Here is a 7,392-nt window from a genome sequence, read left to right as displayed (position 1 = left end):
GGGATTTTGTGATTTATTTAGGAAGGTCTCCTCCACCATAGGATTATAAAAAATATTCTCTTTTATTTTTTTAAAGGCTTTTATAGTCTTTAAAAATGTGTGTATAATCAACCTAGCTTTTACTTATGTGGCATATAACACAGGGGTTCATTAACCACCAGACCATTCATTAACACAGACCATTCATTAAAAGCACCTAAGCCCATTTTTCCATGCATCCTGGAGAAAAAGGGAAACGAAGCTCTTTCATCCACCTGAGAGACAGTGGTGAACACTCTGCAAGGGAGGAAAGGATACATAGCACTAGTCTATGTCTGACAGAGATGGTCCGCTCTCGTGGGAAGACTATTAAGGCAACCGCGTAACTTAAACTCTCTGAAATGGTCTTGATTTGCAATATTCTTTCTTCCTGACACATTGTTACCACCCAAATTTTGATTTGGAAACTGTGGAGCTAATACAGTCAATGAGGTTGTGTGTCCATAAGCCTGTAAAAGGGACAGATAAACATGAAGTATGTTGAATTCTGTGAATTCAGAGGAGCAAGGGACAATTCTGCCTGGGAAGATGAGGGAGAACATTTGAACTGGACCTTGAAGGCAAGTTAAATTTTGAGAGACCAAGGTGGTGGGAGAGGTTCTAGGCCTCTAGGCCAAGAGAACATAGCAGCAAAGGCAGAGAAGCAGAAAAGCATGGGTTGTATTTCTGGAACCACTCATGATCTGTTTGATTGTCTGCCTTATAGGGAAGTAGTGAAGGATTAAGTTAGATGGTAGTTTGAGGCTGGAGGATGGTAAGCCTTGAATACCAAGGTAATGAATTCATGCTTTATTCTCTAGGTAATGGATGACCACTGAAGGTTTTATTTTTTTAAATAGCTTTACTGAGATATAATTCATATACCATACACTTTAGCCACTTAAAGTATACAGTTCAATGTTTTTTAGTGTATTCACAAATATGTACAACCATCATCATAGTCAATTTTAGAACATTTTCATCACCTCAGAAAGAAATCTTATACCCTTTGTCTGTCGCCCTCTAACCCTCCATTCCCATCCTAGACCTAAGAAACTACTAATCTATTTTCTGTCCCTATAGATTTCCCTGTTCTGGACATTTCATATGAAAGGAGTCATATAATATGGGGTCTTCTGTAACTAGCTTCTTTTGCTTGGTATAATATTACCAGTGATGGTGTAAGCAACAGAATTCTCCAATCAAAGTGGCTCTAGAGAGAATGTTCTAGATGCAGGATGGTAGAAGGGGGCTGGAAGGCCAAGGAGAGCCATTATGAGACCATAAAAGTAAGTAGCTGTTATGGGGTCATGTGAGTGCTCCGTAAGGAAGCTTTGGGCTGCAAGTAAGAAGACACTGAACTATAAATGGCTTAAGTAACAGGGACATATTATCTTACTCACAGGAAATCTGGAGATGGGAGTTTCTAGATTTGATCCATGGCTTACCAGTGTTGCCAAGGACCCACATTCTTCCATCTTTCTATCATCTTAGTGTAGTGGCTTTTGCGCTCTGACTTTTCTCCTCATTGTTGCAAGATGCCTTGTTGCTCTTTAAGGTGTCACCTCTTCATATAGTTGCTTATAAAATATGCATCTTTGTTTTATAAGAGAGCAAACTTTTTCCCTGTAGCCCACCCAAAAGACTTTCCCTCATGGACCACTGGACAAGACCACAGCATATACCTGTGCCTTAGCTTAGGTAGGCCGAAGATGTGCCTATGTGACATTATCATCTTCTGTGATGGGTGGTGGTCTCTGCCAGCAAGAAGGAAGGGAGATGGAGGTGCTCTTGGGTAGGCAAACAATGATGTTTGCTATAAGGGCCAAAGAAGAGTCAGGATAGACCAGCATCTTTAGTCCAACAAAGGACAGTGGAGATGGGAGTGACCAGTAGGGTCAAATGCCACAGTGAGGGCAAGAAGGATCAAACCAAGAAAAAGGTGATGGAATTGGTTAGTAGTTGGTTACTGGTAACCTTTAATTACTATCTTCCAGTAACAGGAAAGAAGAAGATAGTAAATTAGAGTTTTGAGAAGACAGGAGATAAATGGCAAAAAAGAATGGGACCTTTTAAAGAGAAAGCAGGAGAGAAATCGGGCAACACGATCAAATGAAAAGTGTTTTTAAAGATGGGAAGATTCCTGTGGATAACAAGATAACTTATTGAGACGCTAATTTGTGGTTTTTGTTCTCACTACCATAGGTCATGATCATGGAGATTTAAATAGTGGAGTAAAATAAATAATTAAAAATATATTTCCAAATTAGGAGTACATTTGTTTAACATTAAAAACAAAAGGGATCTTAGGCAAGAAATGAAACACAGAAGCCATAAAGGAAAGTGTTTGACTACATACAGATTTAAATGTGTTGTATATGTAAATATATACAACACACAAAGTCAAAAGACCAATGATAGGGCTTCCCTGGTGGCACAGTGGTTGAGAGTCCGCCTGCCGATGCAGGGGACACGGGTTCGTGCCCCGGTCCGGGAAGATCCCACATGCCGCGGATCGGCTGGGCCCGTGAGCCATGGCCGCTGAGCCTGCGCGTCCGGAGCCTGTGCTCCGCAACGGGAGAGGCCACAACAGTGAGAGGCCCGCGTACCGCAAAAAAAAAAAAAAAAAAAAAAGGACCAATGATAGAGAAAAGTGCATATTTGCAACACACAGCTAATATGTGCCTAAAGATACCTATATTAGGTATCAAAGAGCACCTACAAATTGATAAGAAAATGACAAACAAATCAACAGAAAAATAGGCAAAGCATATGGAAAGGCAATTCACAAAAGAGACATAAAAATGGTCAATAAACTTACTATAAGTTATTCAAACTCACCCATAATACTAACCCCTATACAGTGCTCATTATAAGCCAGACACTTTTCAGAGAGCTTTACATATATTTACTCACATAATCCTCATAGCAACCCTGTAAGGGGGTACTTCGATTATCTCCATTTGACAGATGTGAAAAGTATCTTAAGACTCTTGATTAAGGGAATACAGCCATTAAGTGTCAATATTTGGGCTTCAGACTCTGCTTTTAACCACTATACTTAGAGTCAGGGAAATGCAAATTAAAACAAAAGCAAGATGCCAATTTTTACCCATCAGATTGGTAAAACTTAAAAAGAGTGATAATACACAGTGATGGCAAAGATGTGAGAGAATGTTCAGTCTCATATACTGCTGGTAGGAGTATGACTTGCTTCAGCTTTTTTGAAAACCATCTGGAAATATCTATAAAATTAAAAATACACACGAAAAAATTGAGTCAACAATCTCACTTTGGACAATCTATTCCGTAGGAATAAAATATGAAAGTATAAGTGCAAGGATATTTATTGCAGCGTTACTCTAATGGCAAAACAAACAAATGAACAAAAATATCTGGAAGAAAAACCTCTTTGTCTATCAGAATGAGTGAGCAACATATGATTGGCCATACCAAGAGTTAGATCACTGTTTCCCAAACTTGAAAGGAGTTATATTATCATATATATATATAGAGAGAGAGAGAGAGAGAGAGAAAGAGAGAGAGAGAGAGGCAGAGAGAGAGGCAGAGAGACACACAGAGAGAGAGAATTTATTATAAGGAATTGGTCACAGAATTATGGGGGCTGAGAAATCCCATGTTCCACCATCTGCAAGGTGCAGCCCCAGGAAAGCCAGTGGTATAGTCCTGAGAACCAGGAAAGCCCACAGTATAGGTCTCAGTCCAAGGGCAGGAGAATATCGATGACCCAGCTCAAGCAGAAAGTCAGAGAGAGGCCAGATTCTCCCTGCCTCTGCCTTCGTGTACTATTCAGGCCCTCAACAGATTGTCTGATACTCACCCACACTGGGGAAGGCCATCTGCTTTACTCAGTCTACCAATTCAAATGCTAATGCTAATTTCATCCAGAAACGTTCTCACAGACACACCCAGAAATAATGTTTAGCCAGATATCTGGGCACCCTTCACCCTGTGATCCGGTGAAGCTGGCACATAAAGTTGACCAGTACGTGGGAATTTGTTATGAAATGAAGTTTTTATAGCACCAGAGTCAATAGAAAACCAATATTACTTGCTGTAACTAGGAAGTATCTATAATAATTAATACGACAACAACAAAAGGATGTTATTCATTTCTAGTTAGATAGCATGGCCTACAGAAGATCTTAATGCTGAGCCCAGCTCTCTACAGAACAGTGAACTCTCAAGTGTCAGAGAGATAGTAAAGACACACACCACGTGACGCAGTGTCATTAAATGCCCTTTTATAGGCCATCTAATCTCCTTGGAGCCCACAGTAGCGAGCATCCCCACTTCTGGAAACATAGAGGAGATCCTTATCTGAAGGCTCTGAAGAGAGATTCACAATTTACTAAATTAAAAAAAAAAAGCAAGTTGTTGTCAATTCCAGCTTTTGTACAACAAGCAAAGTTAAAAGAACCCTCCGTATATGGATTGAAGTTTGTCGTGGTAAGCACATGGAGAAGTGGATGAATATCATTTTTTTAAATATGATTTTTTAAAAGAGCTTTTATTTATTTATTTATTTTGGCCTCTCAGCATGCGGGATCTTAGTTCCCTGACCAGGGATCGAACCTGTGCCCCCTGCAGTGCCCCCTGTGCCCCTGGAGGCATGGAGTCTTAACCACCGGACCGCCAGGGAAGTCCCATGAATATCTTAAGTATTACCACAGGACCTTGCCATTTTTGTAAGTCAAAAATGATCTAAAGCTGGCATTTTAATATAGTCCCACCTAATAAACCACTAAGGATGTTAACATTGATTATGTGCAGTGATCGAAAATCTTTTATTACATTTGCTTTTAATGATAAGCGTGTATTGCTTTTGAATTTTTCTCAATTCTAATAAAAACGCTTTAAAAGGAATGAATGAGAGCACTTAGCCTGAGCTGTCAAAAGCTGTGAATAAGCTGCAAGTCTTTGTTTATGTGTCAATTATATCTCAATACAGCTGGGGCGGGGCGGTGGGTGGGGGGAGGAAAAAATGCAAGTTCTTGGGAGGGTCACACCATTTCTCTAATCCACCTCAGCACTATTGACATTTGGGGCTGGATAATTCTTTATTGGGGGTATGGGGGAGCTGTCCTGCATATTGTAGGCGTTTAGCAGCATCCCTGGCTTCTACGTATCCCTGACAGTAACATCCCCCCAGCCCCAACCAAAAAACAGCCAAAAATGTCTACAGACGTTGCCAAATGTCCCTTGGGGGCAGAATGACCCTGGATGAGAATCACTGCTCTAGTCCTCAATTTCTCATCAGTGACGGGAGATCTTGAACCAAGTGCTCTCCACGCTCCCTTGAAGCACCAGCATTCCCTGATGGCATCAACATGGATGGAATCTAGAAATGTGCTTTCCAGAAGCTGTTTTCCTCCAGAGCCACTAGGGGGAGCACTCTGCAATACAAAGGCCAAAACAGAGCCTGGGGGAACTTGTTTGCCCCTCCTCCTTGGACTTTGCTGTCGGTTCCCAACGCCCCAGCCTTTAATAAATAGCCTTTGATGTTGAGAGTGATAACCCTTAACCACGAGGCATGAAGAGCTATTTGTCTTGTGATTTGAGCCATAAAAGTCGTTGTTTTAGATACGGTGGAAGAGTGCAAAATGTTCTTTACTTTTTCAACATTCTTTGTAAGGCAGTTAGATGAATCATACCACAAAAAAGAAGCTGTGCCTCTCCATGAGGAGAGTCTGTGGAACAACGAGGCTAAAAGGTGAAAGATCTAGTTCTCTTCCTGGTCCTGCCACTTCCAGGCTGTGTGATGTTGGCCAAGTCTCTTAACCTTTCTGGTTATATATAAGAGAGCTGAGGAGATAGGCTGAGAAGTTACTTACTTAAGGTTAAATACTGAGTTAAATGGTCAAGCATGGATTTGGATCTGACCTGTCGACTTCATGGAATAGTGGTGAGAATCAAATGAGATGGAGTAGGTGAAAGAGTTCTGAAAAATAGAAACCACCATGCACGTTCAGGGTGTGGATTTGCAGATACTGTGGGAGTGAGAAGAGGTGATAGCTAAGAGATAGCCTGGTGGGGGTGGAGGATGGGGGGAGGGAACTGGGTGAAGGTAGGTCCAAACAGGTTACAGAAGATATTCCTCCATCAAAGTGTTATAAATGACAGGAAAAGCCCTCAATGTCCCCAAATCTTTTACTACTGACAGGACATAAGGTTTCAATCCCCATCAAAATGAACAGGCCACTTGGAGGGGTGTTACTTTACGCTCTTATGAGATATTTAAACACCTTAATGAAAGTGAAAAATCTATTCCAGGGGACTTCCCTGGTGGCGCAGTGGTTAAGAATCCGCCTGCCAATTCAGGGGACACGGGTTCGAGCCCTGGTCCGGGTAGATCCCACATGCCACGGAGCAACTAAGCCCACGTGCCACAACTACTGAAGCCCGCGCACCTAGAGCCCGTGCTCCACAGCAAGAGAAGCCACCACCATGAGAAGCCCACGCACCACAACAAAGAGTAGCCCCTGCTCCCTGCAACTAGGGAAAGCCCGCGCATAGCAACGAAGACCCAATGCAGCCAAAAATTACTTAATTAATTAATTAAAAAAGAAATCTACTCCAACACTGATTTTTAAACTTTGTAAAAACCCTGAACCACAGTAAGAAATAGGTTTCGCAGAGAGACCCAGCTCACACACGTTATAAAACTGAAACAGAAGTCTTACGTGTAATGCACTTGGAAATTTTCTATTCTGTTTTCTTTTATTCTGTCACTGGAAACCAATGCTCGTTTTGACACAATAGACAGTGGGTCTTGACTTCCAGTTTTAAAAGCATTGTACCAGAAGTTTTCATGGGAGAAGAGGAGGAAACATAGGGTCCTGGTGCTGGGTAAGGGAAGAAATAGAGATATGGCCCCCAAACATGACTCAGGGAGCCTCAAAGATGAACTTTTTACATTTTTCTAGGGCCTGATTCTTTGAGGAGGAAGAAAAAAGAGCAAAAATCCCAAATTCACCTAAATGAGTGAGGATGGGCCACTGAGCAGTAGCCTCCAGGCTTGATTCTCAGAGGTCCTGATCTAAACCCCATACCATTAACCTTTATTGAGCCCTTCTTATACATCAGACATTGCACTAAACACTTTATATAAGTGATGGGACAAAAATTAAGCTTGAGTTCTCCCTGATTTTCCTTTCTTCCTGCTCACTAAGAAGAGTTCTGGCTTTGCCTGTTCAGTTTGTTTTCCTGCCCCATCAGAAGAAGAACTGGACAGAAGTAGAGGGACTGGAAGAACACTGGTTAGGGCTGGAGAAAAAGCTTTGTAGGGAGCTTGGGAGAAAGAAGGGGAGGCTAATGCTGTGGGGTATAAAGGGCTTGGATATGAGGGGGAAA

The sequence above is a fragment of the Grampus griseus genome (genome assembly GCF_964374135.1).
Source record: "Grampus griseus genome assembly, chromosome: 5".
In the NCBI taxonomy this organism is placed as follows: Eukaryota; Metazoa; Chordata; class Mammalia; order Artiodactyla; family Delphinidae; genus Grampus; species Grampus griseus.
The sequence above is the reverse complement of the archived record's forward strand: the minus strand, read 5'-3'. Positions refer to the sequence as shown.